Below are 13,092 nucleotides of genomic sequence, written 5' to 3'. Positions count from 1 at the left end.
ACCCCCAGCAGGATTACAGTTTAATCCTGTAAAGAGATAAAGAAAACAGCAAATGTTGACAAGAGCGTGGAACAACTGGAGAGGAACTGGCCCCTCACACAGCAGCTGCACTGCTGCTGTGGGAAAGTCTGCTCTCTCAAAAGTTAAGACAGTGACTTATAGTCCCGCTCCTAGAGAAATGAAAACACACCATACAAAACCTGAACACAACATACATGGCAAAGCTACTCGTGACAGCCACAACAGTGGCAACAACTTGTAGGCCACCACAGACAGATGGGTAAGCAGGATATGGAGCCTTAGGCAGCCACGAAAAGCACGCCATGCTCACAAAGGCTGCAGTGCGGACAGGCCTGGGAAAACTATGCTTTGTGATCCCGAGACGCAAGAGGCCACCTACTCCACGACTTCTCAGATACAAGTCCGAAACAGACAAGCCCATGCAGAGGAAGCAGAGTGGCTGCAGGCATTAGGAAGGGGTAGGGAGTAGCTGCGTGTAAGCCCCTCTTCCTTCTGGGGAACAAAGCATCCCAGAGTCAGACAGTGGTGACGAGCGCACCGCTGCGACTGCTCAGAGGCCACTGAGCTCTAGGACCCACTCAGCACACAGTGGAAAGGGCCAGCTGCAGGATGGCAGCAGTGTCCCAATTAAAACAATGAACAACCAGGAGGCACTCAGGAGGCTGAGGCAGGAGGATCGCTGTGATTCGAGGCCAGCCTGGGATACAAAGTGAACTCAAGGCTGGCCTGAACTGCATAGTGAGACCCTGTCTCAAAAAGGCAAAACCAAAAAACAAACAAACAAAAAAACAATGTACAGGGGCTGGGAATTTAGCTCAGTGGTGTAGCACCTGTCTGGCAAGCTTGAGATCCTGAGTTCAACTCCCAGAACCCAAAAAAGTTTAAAAATTTTAAAAAACAATGAACAGGTGAAATGCACAGGGACAGTTTACTTGCCCCAATACACCCAAAGAATTCAAGATTGTGGATTATATAAAAAACTGTTACTGAAATATATGTATTTTTTACCTAAGCCTTTGAACCCTAGCAGACTTCACACTTCATTCTTTGGACACCAGCACCTCTCAGCTGGGGCCTTCGCAGCTGTGGCAACCCTGGCAGCACGGTCTGAGGGAGCAGAGCAGAGTGGAGTACAGCCCGAAGTGCAGAGAGCAGGGCCGCGCTGTTCCAGGCCTGCAGCAGGGGCACGGGGGCCTGGGCGCATCCCCCGGACGGGGAGAGCAGGGCGGCAAGGCCCCTGGGTGCCGGTCACCCGCGGGGGTCAGCGCTGCCCAGTCAGGAAGGTGGGCATGATGGGCACTGCACCCCACGGCTCACTGGGCTCCGGGGCGGCAATGGCATGTGGCTGTTTTGGGTGGTGGGGACCGAAATCAGGCCTTGTCACCCTGCACAGAGCGCAGGGGCTGCCACTGCAGGTCCCCCCTCTCCTCCCAGGGGACCTCCAGACTCTGTCCCCAGAAGGACGACAGCGCAGAGGGCGGAGTGTCCACCACGTGTGACCTCAGTGTGGCTCCCAGTGCCACTGTCATTGTCACACCACAGAGGGCTGGACGCATGCAGAGGGGCTCTGCCCCACGCCTGAAGCTCCACTGCCCAGAGGACAAGGGCCTGCTGACACAGGTCGAGCCTGCACACACTGACCAGGGCTGAGGGCGGCGCGCACAGCCACCGTGCAGCGCAAGGTCGCGGGGAAGTGTGACTCCAGCCCGAGCCGGTGATATCACGGTCTGTTCAGGAACTCCCAGGCCGCACTCCTCACCGCACAGCTCCAGCCACAACTTCGCCGTCCTCCACCCCGCGACCTCACAGCAACGCAGAGAGCACGGAGGCACAGGGCGAGGGAGGAGCTCCGGGACCAACCCAGGAAGGACGGAGGGAGGACAGAGGGGCAGAGGAGGGAGAGGCTGGGGGATGAGGAGCCTGCTCTGTTCTGAGAACCTACCACAGCCGCATCCGGGGCCTCGGCGCCCTGTGCCCGGCCAGAGAGCGCCCCACAGAGCAGGCGAGGGAGCCCCAGCAAGCCCATCTGTCACCAGGCCTGTCCGCCCTCCTCGAGGCTGGCTCTCAGACCTCACCTCACAAGACCGAGTCTGCTCCACTCAGACCCAGCGCGGCAGCACCTTCCCCCAGATGCCCACATGCGCTCCCGCGAGCTGGCACGGAGCTGGGAATGCGGAAGCTCGGGCCAGAGGTGGAGCACAGCCTGGCCGGAGCGGCCTGGGAAGCCCGCAGCATGCTCCTCCCACCCTGCCCACCAGCCAAGGGCACCTTCGTCCTCTCCTCAGTCCTCCCCACTTGAAGGCGCTGGGGGGTTTGCCTGTGGGGCCCCCGGAAAGCTCATCCGCCAGTGCCTGGCTGAGTGACACCGAGAGGCCAGAGGGACCTGGACGTGGAAAGCCAGTGACTGAGAGCTCTGGGTCCCCCCGTCTGTCACAGGGACAAAAGGGCTGAAAGTAAACCCTGTGCTCTGCACACGTCCACCTGGCTTCTGCCCCCAAGAAGCCACCACTGTAGTGGGAAAGTTTTTAAAAGCTACTCAGGTAGCAAGGGAGGGAGCAGCACCACCCTGCGTCCCAGCGGCGCCCAGGAGCTTCTCCCAAAACATTTGGGGACTTGGCTGCACCCCCCGGGCTCTCTCATCACCACCAACCAGCTGTCAGAGCTGCAAAGCACCCAACAATATCTTCACCCTGCACTTCAGATCATGCCCCCAGAGCCTCGGCACCCTGAGTTCTGGGCACAGGGAGACTTCCAGAAGCTCCACTGAAACCACTCAGGGAGGGCCTGGTCATGGCCAGTGAGAGTGACAGGTGACCTAGACTCGGGCCCTGACCCTAACTCCCATCCTCTCTCCCGCTCCCAGGGCCTCACACACACTAAGCAGGTGCTCATCACTGGGCCTCATGGCCCCTGCCCCGCTGCCGAGCTTTTCACACCCAGGCGCCAATGCCTCCGCCATCCCTGCATCCCAGACTCCTGCTGTGTCGTCCTTCCAGCCCTGCTCTCTGTGGGCGTGATGTGGGAGCTCTGCCTCTGTCACAGAGAAGTCACTCTGCCGAGCTCCTCGGTGCCACTGCGCTGCTAATTTATATACTCAACAAGTAAGTGAAAAGCAGAGATGTCAAAGTGGATATACGGCTGCAAGCAAACAGCCCAGCGAGAACGCCACAAACAACAACACCAAAACAAACACAACAGCAAGAAGGACCGCACCTCCCTGACAGAGTCCCCAAGCCTTTCGGACAGTCAGCAACCCGTCACCCCCGCCTTTGTGGCCACTGCAAAGGCCACAGAGCGCTGTCAGCAAGACGGTGCAGAGCAAAAGATCCTGGGACCCTAAATCATCCTTCTTCCAACAGCAGCTTTAAAGAATACGTCAAACCATTCTGTGCCAACCCCGGAAGGGAACGCAGAGCTTTACAAAAACTAATGTCCAGGCTCTGCTTCTGCTTAGGTCTGTGAGACCCTGTTGTACGGGTATGTGTGTGCACTCATCTACAGAAAGCAAGCGTATTTCCCTGGAGGTTAAAAACCGCACACAGGAAGTACTCCCTGAAGTCTGACGCATGCCCCTGAGAGCCAGGCTGACAGGAGTTGCCTTGCTGCTCATGAATGCAGCGCAGGACTGGGCTGAGCTCCAAGGGGATGTACAGAGTGTGTCCCAAAACACAATCCACCTGGAACCTGCAAGCAAACCTATGAATGAGCCTGTTTAGAAACACTGTCTGTGCAGATATAATTATAAGGAGGTCACCGGGTGAGCCCTATACCCATATTCCTGGTGTGTCTTTTTCATTTTAGCAGTACTGAGAATGGAATCTAGGGCCTTTGCAATAACCACATCCCCTGCACTTTTTATTTCTTTTCCAGCCAGGGTTTCACTAAGTTGCTTGGGCTGGGCTTGAACCAGAGATCCTCCTGCCTCTGCCAGTTTGCTGGAATTTGTTAAGGCCATCCTAAGAAACAAGCACAGAAGATGGCACTGCTTCCTCCTGGCGGTCATCTTGCCCCGCTCTCACTGGGCCAGCAGCCCCATGCGCAGGCTGTGGCCGGAGCTACAGCCCCACCCAGGGAGCTCTTAGGTGGTCACTGGCCACCGATCCCAGAGTGAGGGGCCCTCCGGGACTCTGCTCCAGCCTTCCAGGATCCCTGGTTCATGGGGTGTGCACTGCACTACTCCACACCGCCAGCAGCAGGTGTCTCCTCAAACTCATGGCTGCTGTCGTGGTTTAAAGGGCCCGACACACAGCACAGACGCTCGAGCCGATGTGTGTGCCTACAACTGTTCCCGGAGCCACATGCAGGTTTCAGGTTTAAAACACAGTCATTTATGCTAGTGGCTTCCAAAGCCACTGGCAGACATGGCGTTCTACAAGCATCTGTGAAGAATCACCTTGCCCGGAGCTGTACGAACTTCTGCCCATAAAGTTGGTACTTCCAATTATAATTGTGCACAGCAAGCCAAGAGTTTGTTTTGTCAATGTTTTGCACAATCTAAAGTATTCAAAAATGTTTATAATTTTTTAAAACCACACTTATATTCTATAATTTATATGGCATGTTTATAAAAACTTAAATATAAGCAATCATTTGTAAAAGTTTAAATAAATCTTTTTTTTTTAAAGTGGAGAGTTTTCAATGGTAATCTGTGGGTGATATTATTATGGGGTAGTCTAACTTTCTCTTTTATAATTTCAAAGTTACCTGTTATAGTAATACCTTGTTAACAAAGGAAAAGATGACTTGGAAATTTACTAATATAAAGTCATTTTTTGTTACAAAACTAGTACATCTCTTCTTACACAGCATAGGAAGTGACCGTCAGATAGCTTGCACTAAGTTACATGAACTTGTACAACTCCATTTACACCACTGGTCTTAACCACACCTGTTGCTGCCACAAAGAGGCAGAAAAGGGGAGAAATGAAAAGAACGACTCAAATCCCAGTGGATGCCTCATTTGAAGCTGCCATTATGCAAAATTCCAAAACCTACTTCCCAGGCTGGCCTCAGACTCTTGGGCTCAAGCAATCCTCCTGCCTCAGCCTCCTAAGTAGCTAGGACTACAGACATGAACCAATGTCCCTAGCTCAAAGCTCTTCCAATCTTGGAGGACTTCAGATTTCAGGTATTCAGATTAGAGACGCTCGACCAGTAAAGTTCGTAACAAAAAACGACTGAAAAATAATAACCTCCAGAGACTCAAGACAGGCAGGACCCGGGGCATGTAGGCACACCATGCGTTTGGCAGGCGGACCAATTGGAACCCAGGAGACCCAGGACAGCAGGTCCAGGCACACAAAGTAATCACCCAGACCAGCAACACGTAAGTGTCTGAAGCAGCAGCAAGGAGCCAGCAGCTGGGCTCTGGAGAACTCCACCAACAGAAGGCCAGTCCCAGCCCCCACATCCAGAGGCCAAGATCAGCTCCATACCCGGCACAATTCCCATGCCATTTTACTACTTTAATTCTCCCTTCTTTGTCTGATTTGCTATCCTTTTCCTCTCTGGTTGGAAGTCATATTGTTTTGTCTTGTATTTTGTGGTTATTTTTGGTTTTGGATTTTTTTTTTCTTTTTTTCTCCTCTGTTTCTTGGGTCTTCTTTGTTTTCCTTTTTTCTTTCCTTCCTTTGTTTTCCATTCTCTTCTTTCTTCCTTCTTTTTTTTACTGTTTAGGTTTTTTTTACCTATCTTTTTTGTTTCCTTCTTTGATCCTCTTTCTCTCTTTCCTCAACTACTTTTTGAATTTAAACTTTCGAGTAAACTTTTGTCTCTTCCCTTTCTAATTACTCCTCTGCACTCTATTACATTCTTTCCCTCCTTTGTCCTCCAGTTGACCAAAACTCAAGTAATCATCCTTTGACCTCCAGCCTTGACTCTACTGTATTTGACCTCATTCATCACTTTATCCTGTCCCCTACCCATCCTAACACCCCGACCCCCACAGAAGGGTAAATCATGCACACAAGAACATGGTATATGTTTTATTTTGTTATATAACTTTAGAGTTTGCTCCTATGGTTGGAGGTTGCAGGTTAATGGTTATCATAGTTTGTCAGTAGTTCAGCTATACTTGAAACTATTGTTATTAGTAACTGTACTATTTTAGCCAGGATGTCCTACATCTTATAATCAGTTTTTCTCCCCTGTATGATAATACTGTGATTGTATGGGGCCATAACCATAACCACAACGCAGTATCAAAGGATTGGGTGCTGAGCCAAATAGTAACTTTGTATCCTTTAGAAATTGGGAAGGAAGGTTCTTCGGATAGCTACAGAGAACTACTTACATCTACAGGACATCTCTGAAGAACAGACATCCCCTAGGGAAGCTTCAATACTAGTGATAAATCATATCTAGAAATCTGTCCAATTCTTCTGTATTTTCATTAATTAAAAACTTAGCAACATAGAAAAGCTTGATGGATTCACTACTGAATTCTACAAGAAGTTTAGAGAAGATTTAATGCCAATACACCTCAACTCTTTAATGAAATTGAAAGGGAAGCAATACTCCCTAACGCATTCGTGGAGCAATTATTACCCTGATACCAAAACCAGAGAAAGACCCAACCAAAAAAGAGAACTACAGGCCAATCTCCCTAATGAACATAGTTGCAAAAATACTCAATAAGATACTAGCAAACAGAAAGCAGCAAATCATCAAGAAGATTATACACCACGACCAAGTGGTATTCATCTCAGGAATGCAGGGATGGTTCAACATATACAAATCGATAAATATAATATACCATATCAACAGAGCCAAAGACAAAAATCACATGATTATCTCAATAGATGCAGAAAAAGCTTTTGATAAAGTCTAATGCTCATTCATGATAAAAACCCTACAGAAAATCAGAATAGATGGTCTTTCCCTCAACCTGATAAAAGCCATCTATGACAAACCAGCTGCCAACATCATACTAAATGGACAAAAACTGAAAATTTTGACTCTAAAATCAGAAACAAGACAAGGATGTCCACTATTGCCACTCCTATTCAGTATACTTCTGGAACATTAGCCAGAGCAATTAGACAACAGAGAGAAATAAAACAAATAAGGATAGGAAAGGTCATGATGGATTCATAGGTGAATTCTATAAGAAATTTAGAGAAGATTTAAGGCCAATACTTCTCAATCTCTTAATGAAATTGAGAGGACTGCCTTTGCTATTCTAGATCTCTTCTGGTTCCAAATGAATTTTAGGAAAATTCTCTCTAGTTCTGTGAGCTAAACTAATGGTATTTTGATCAAGATTGCATTAAATCTGTACAACAATTTTGGGAGTATGGCCATTTTCATTACGTTGGTTTTTCCTATCCATAAGCAAGGGATATCTTTCCATTTTCTGGTATCCTCTTCAATCACCTTTTCCAGAGTACAGTAATTTTCAATGTATAGTGTTGGAGACTACTACAAAGTGGCTCTGAGCAGGATTTAATATTAACCAATTGGCTTTTCATGTTTACTTGGGAGTTGTCCGAAGCTTAGGCACCTGGTCTAAAGATGGGCAGTTGACTCACAGACAATACACCTCTATGGGTCACTGGTCACCACTGAAGCCTGTATTGGCTCGTGAAGCTGTGACGCCTCAAAGGACAAGATAAGGCCACAGCTGAGGACTTTTGGCTACAACCCCAATTAACTACAAGAAGATTGCAGCTGCAGGCTCCACCCTCCTGCAATAAATACCAACCTAAAGATAAAGTAGTTCTCCTGATTGACATAATTTACTACTTGGGAAAATTCTCCCAAGGTCCTGCGAGATTCCCGCATTTTCTTGAGTATCCTCCTCCTTTCTCTAAAAACCAAATAAATATGGCTGCCCAGAGAAGTCTTTGGCTAAACTCAAAGAATATCAAAGCTGTAAGAGAGTTAGTCCCTCCTGGAGCCCTGAAGTCATTTCCATTGTCTCATTTATTTAAGCCTTCACCGTCCACTCACTTGGGAGATTGCGGGCCTGATCAGCCTGCAATAATTAAGGGTTATTTAACCCGGATTTAGATAGTATAGATCTTTTACTTCCTTTGTCAGATTGATTCCTAATTATTTCATTTTTTGGGATGCTTCTGTTAAGGGTGTGGTTTCCCTAATTTCTTTCTCATGAATTTGTTGTTTGTATACAGGAATGCTATTGATTTTTGACTGTTGCCTTTGTTTCCAACTATGCTACTGAACTTGGTTATTAAATCTAGAAGTCTTTTGGTGCAGTTTTTGGGGTCTTCTATGTAGAGTATCATGTCATCTGTGAATAATAATAATTTAACTTCTTCCCTTTTGTTTTTACTGTTTTTTCTTTTTGAAATTTAAAAAAAAAAAAAAGCTAGGGATATATCTCAATGGCACAAGCACCTGCCTGGCAAACACAAGGTCCTAAGTTTGATTCCCAGTACCAAAAAAATAAATAAATAACCTCCAAAATCTGGAACACTTCTGGTCCCAAGCATTTTGGATAAAGGATCATCAACATGTATTATTAAAAGATCATGAATGTGGACTCCATTCAAACAATCAAGACTGAACCTGGTTAACTGGTCAGTGCTCTGGCCAATGGTGGATTCTACTCTGAGCCAGGTTTCCTCCCCATCCAACTGGGTGTGAGCATGGGGTCCTCCAAGTGAAACAAACTGAGCTACTCTACCTTGCATATGGGACAGCAGTGAAGGAAGTCCCCTCAGGGACTGACATGGCTGTGATGACACTTGCTACATACCTCTCATCAACAACACACTCCCTGACCATTCCCATCCCTGCCTCAGCTTCACATGCTACTATATCTGCTGGAAACACCATCTTTCCTGCACAAACCCCTCTCCATTCCACTTTACCCTCAGAGGCCCTTTAGGAAAAGACCACAACTACTTTAGTTAACACAGATCTCTTTGTTCATGTAACTCCCATAGCTGTTAAATATCCGAAGGAAACTCACCTTCCTCCAAAACAATACAAGCTACACAGGATGCACGCCTGAAGCCCAGCCAACATCTTCTAAGTATGTGTACACTGGCTGAGATTCCAGTCACCTCGTTCATCCCTAGAGCCCTGGATGTGCAATACTGCCAGGCTCACACCTACAAGATGGGACAAATGATCGTGCTGCAGCTTTCCTTAGGGAACAAATTGGAAAGGAAGAGTGCAATATTGCAGAAACTGGGTGCAGCTGTTCTGCAAGCCAGGGAGGTTTATAAAGCAAGAACTTAATTCATTGTCTTGGACAATGTATTGTAAGTCTTGGACTCTGGAAATGATAGCCGTGTTTGTGTTTGTTACCTGATGCAGAATTCACAAACAAAAACAGTTTTGTCAAATGCTTCTGTTTGCAAACTAAACTGTTTGCAAACAAAAGTGTTTGTGAACTGAGGTACTACTGTATTCTGCATACCAAGAGGATGACACCTAGGTCTGCCACCAGCTCAAGCAACAGCCAACGCCGTTGAATCATGGCTGTAGAGGTCTCAAGAGAACCAATGGTGAAACTCATAGAAACTTTTTAGTTGGCCCTGAATGAGCTGGGCTTCCTGGAGCTCTTTTTTTTTTTTTTTTTTTTTAATGAAAGCTTTACATCTATAAGCCTATGAAAGGGGGAGTCTTGCTGACTCTTGTAATGTTGGCAAGGTGTCATCTTTGTACAAAGTATTTGGATTCTTTTTTTTTTTTTTTGAGACAGGGCCTTGCTATGCCATTCAAGGCATCTTTGAACTCACTATGTAGCCCAGGCTGGCCTCAAACTCATGACAATCCTCCTGCCTTCTCCTCCTGGGATTATAGGCATATGCCACCACACCTGGCTGGATTCTTTTAATGTTAATCTTTTGAACAACCGAGTGCCCCCTTGGCTAAAACTTTACAGGGCCCAACTTTATAGAAATCTCCTTTCTGGTGAAACTCAAAACATTTTAAATGGGATTTCTATTCCCATTTTTCAGCATAAATCTCACTAAAAGCAGCAAGCAGTATCCATGCTACAGCCTAAACACTGGGCTGTCTTGAAACTTCCTCCATGAGAGTAATAAGTCTACCACTGTTAATCTCAGTCTCCCATCAAGTCTCAGTACATAAGCAATATAAAGACAAATTTTCTGCCAGAACATAATATACATGGTATCTAGTTCAACAGCCAATGGAGTACTTGGTCCCAACTAAACTGAGTACCTGGCCTTTACTCCTTGCATTTCTATGAGCATTCTTGTCTTCTGAGTCCTGACCAGTATCACCCATCAAGCTCTGCTTATAGGATTCTAGGGCTTCTCTATCCAGCATCTCCAAACTCTTCCAAATGCCTTCTGCAAACCAGTTCCAAGGGCTTCTAAACCAAATGGCCAGTTAGTCACAGTGACGACACCTCTCCTGGTACCAAAATCATAGTAAGTTTTTCTTTGCTGGGACACAATACCCAACACCCAAAAGTCAAACAAGAAGAAGCTTATTGTGGTCTATATTTCAGCAGCTCTAAAGGAGAAGAGGTTATTCTGGCTTATGGTCAGCAGCTTTAAAGAAGAAACAGCATGACAGACAAAAGTGCTCATGTCACAGTGGTCAGGAAGCAAAGAGAGAAGGGAGAAGCAGGGGAAGGAGATGTACCCTTCCAGGTCATGCCCCCAGTGACCCAGCTCTAACTGGACTCCACTCCTAATAGCAAAGCAGGTATAACACCCCCATAACTTAACCACCTTTTAAAAACCCCACCTCTGAGCACATGAGGCTCTTGGGGGACATTTTTGGTGTAAACCATAACAAATTAAAATTAAACTCAGCTTCTCAGACCCACCAGCCATAGTCCAGATATTCAACAGCCTTTTGCGGCCAGTGGCTAAGTAGTGTGGAGCACAGACAACGTGTCCATCATCAAGGAAAATCCTGTCACACAAGGTTGACCTGAGGAGTGCCAGGAGGAAGGGTCTGTCTGTTCATTTTCCCTGATAGGTTTGGTTTTCAAGCTTTTGTCTGGGCCCTCACTTGCATATAAAACCCACCCAGAGTAACAGTGAATGCCCAAGACATGGGAGGTGGAGGCAGAAAATCTGGACATCCTGCAAGGTCTGCAAACTGGCCTGGCCACAGGTCCCAACACATGACCTCCTTCACGGCTGTGTGTTAGAAGGGGCTGAAGCTGGAAATCAATCACACGTGAGAGGCTAAGACAAAGCGTGCCAGAGAACACGGGGAAGGAACTCCTCAAGCCATGAAAACAAGCTGTTCCAGCTTGCAAGCTGGTTGCTAGGCAGAGAGGTTGAAATTGACATCAACCTCCCCTACAGTAACTGACCAGTCCTCTTTTCCTATCCAGTGAGAGGCCTCCACTTGACCTTAGCTCTTGTCTCTTGTCTTTATTTTCTATATCCTCGGTGTTTCTCCCTGGAACCACTGAGAACCCAATGAGTCATGAAAGTTGTCATCACTCAGGATTGCATATCCCAAGTCTCAAAGTCCAAAATCTAAGGTGTTCCAAAATCCAAAGCTTTTTGAGCATCCACATAATGCCCAAGTGGAAAATCCCACACCTGACCTTGTGTGATGGGTCCCAGGGAAAACACAGGTGCACCAAAAGTACCACAAGAGATTGTGTTCACGCTGTGTATGGAAGGTCTATATGCAACATAAATGAATTTGGATTTCAGACTTGGGTCCCATCCACATGACAGCATATTACACATGTGCACATATTCTAAAGTCCATTAAATCTAAGCTCTGAAACGCTCCTGGTCCCAGGCCTTTCAGAGGAGACATACTCAATCTGTATCACACCACTCTATGAGTACTTAAAATTATAAAAAGGGATTACAAGAGCCTTATCCCAATTCAAATCACAAGAGGTGACTTTTCTAAAATTAAGGAAAAGAGAGATGATGTAGTTAGTGATGCTTAGGTATTTGAGGGAATGAAATGGATGTTTCTCACCCATGACTGCAAAACAGACGAAAAAAAGCCAGCTGGAATATAGTAGTCTCTGAAAGCAGAAAGATACAAATATGATGTTTTATAAACTTCTATTTTGAAAAGACTGCACTGTCTCACAGCAAACAGGCAGTGTGATGAGCCTGAGGTCACCGCCCAGCTTCTGCAGGTGCCCAGGGCAGGCTAGCAGAGGCAGAGCCACTCCCAGCCTTCCAGTGTCCAGGTCTCCTGGTGACGGCTGCGCTCCCTGAACCCAAGATCCCACACCTGCAAAGCCAGGACCCTGAGCTTGTGAGGCTGTGGCGAAGGATGCAACAAGCAACCCTGAGGCGACTAAGAGAGATGCCGCACCTGTGCTGTCCTCAGGCTGCGGTCACACCTGCTCTCTTCTCATGGCCAGCTGCGCTGTCCACACTAGGTTTTATCTTCTTAAACAGCCTCCTAATCCTGTTCTTCCTATTATTTTTGAATTTTTACTTTTTAAAATTTATATTAACTATTTAATACATAAAATCATAAAAACTGTACATCCTGATGGGCACCACGTGACGTTCCAGCACATGTACAGTATATATTTTGTAGTGTCTGAATCAGATTAGATGTAGCTGCTGCCTCAAATTACCTGCTATTTCATTATGGTGTGAACACGGAAATGAAATGCTCTCGGCTCCCTGGAAAACTACCCATGTCATCCTCTTGTGAGATGGCACACCACAGCCTCCTTCTGCTGTGGTGCATACACCCACAGCCGGCTCCCCTTCCCACATTCCCCTCTCCTTTCAGTGCAATTTGGTTTCATGGCTTCAATGTGGGAAACAAAAAGAAGGCACTGCCGGGTGTGGTGGTACACTCCTGTGGTACCAGCACTCAGGAGGCTGAGGCAGGACTGCCACAAATTCGAGGCCAGCCTGAACTACATAGTGAGACCCTACCTCAAAAAAATGGCACCATGTCTAAGTATTTGTTTCTCCTTAGAGTTCAGATGTTGATGCCTGCTGTAGTTTGGACCTTGTGCCCCACAGGTCATGCGTTAAAGACTTGGTCCCCAGCATGGCATCATCAAGAGGTGGTGGAACCCTTAGGAGGCTCCTCCTGGGAAGTCTTCAGGTCATCACATCCAAAGCAGGCAGTCACACTTTCACACTGTACACAAAATACCCAGGCACTTGG

The 13,092-nt window shown here is 47.0% G+C and overlaps 1 protein-coding gene across 8 annotated transcripts in view; it reads right to left on the bottom strand.

Moving 5' to 3' along the window:
- Positions 1–13,092, bottom strand: part of Golm1 (golgi membrane protein 1) — a 63,158-nt gene that overhangs the window by 29,960 nt on the left and 20,106 nt on the right. The window lies entirely within an intron of this gene.

Source organism: Chinchilla lanigera, unplaced genomic scaffold (genome assembly GCF_000276665.1).
Source record: "Chinchilla lanigera isolate Chin_1 unplaced genomic scaffold, ChiLan1.0 scaffold00031, whole genome shotgun sequence".
NCBI lineage: Eukaryota > Metazoa > Chordata > Mammalia > Rodentia > Chinchillidae > Chinchilla > Chinchilla lanigera.
This window is presented reverse-complemented; position numbering and strand designations above follow the sequence as displayed.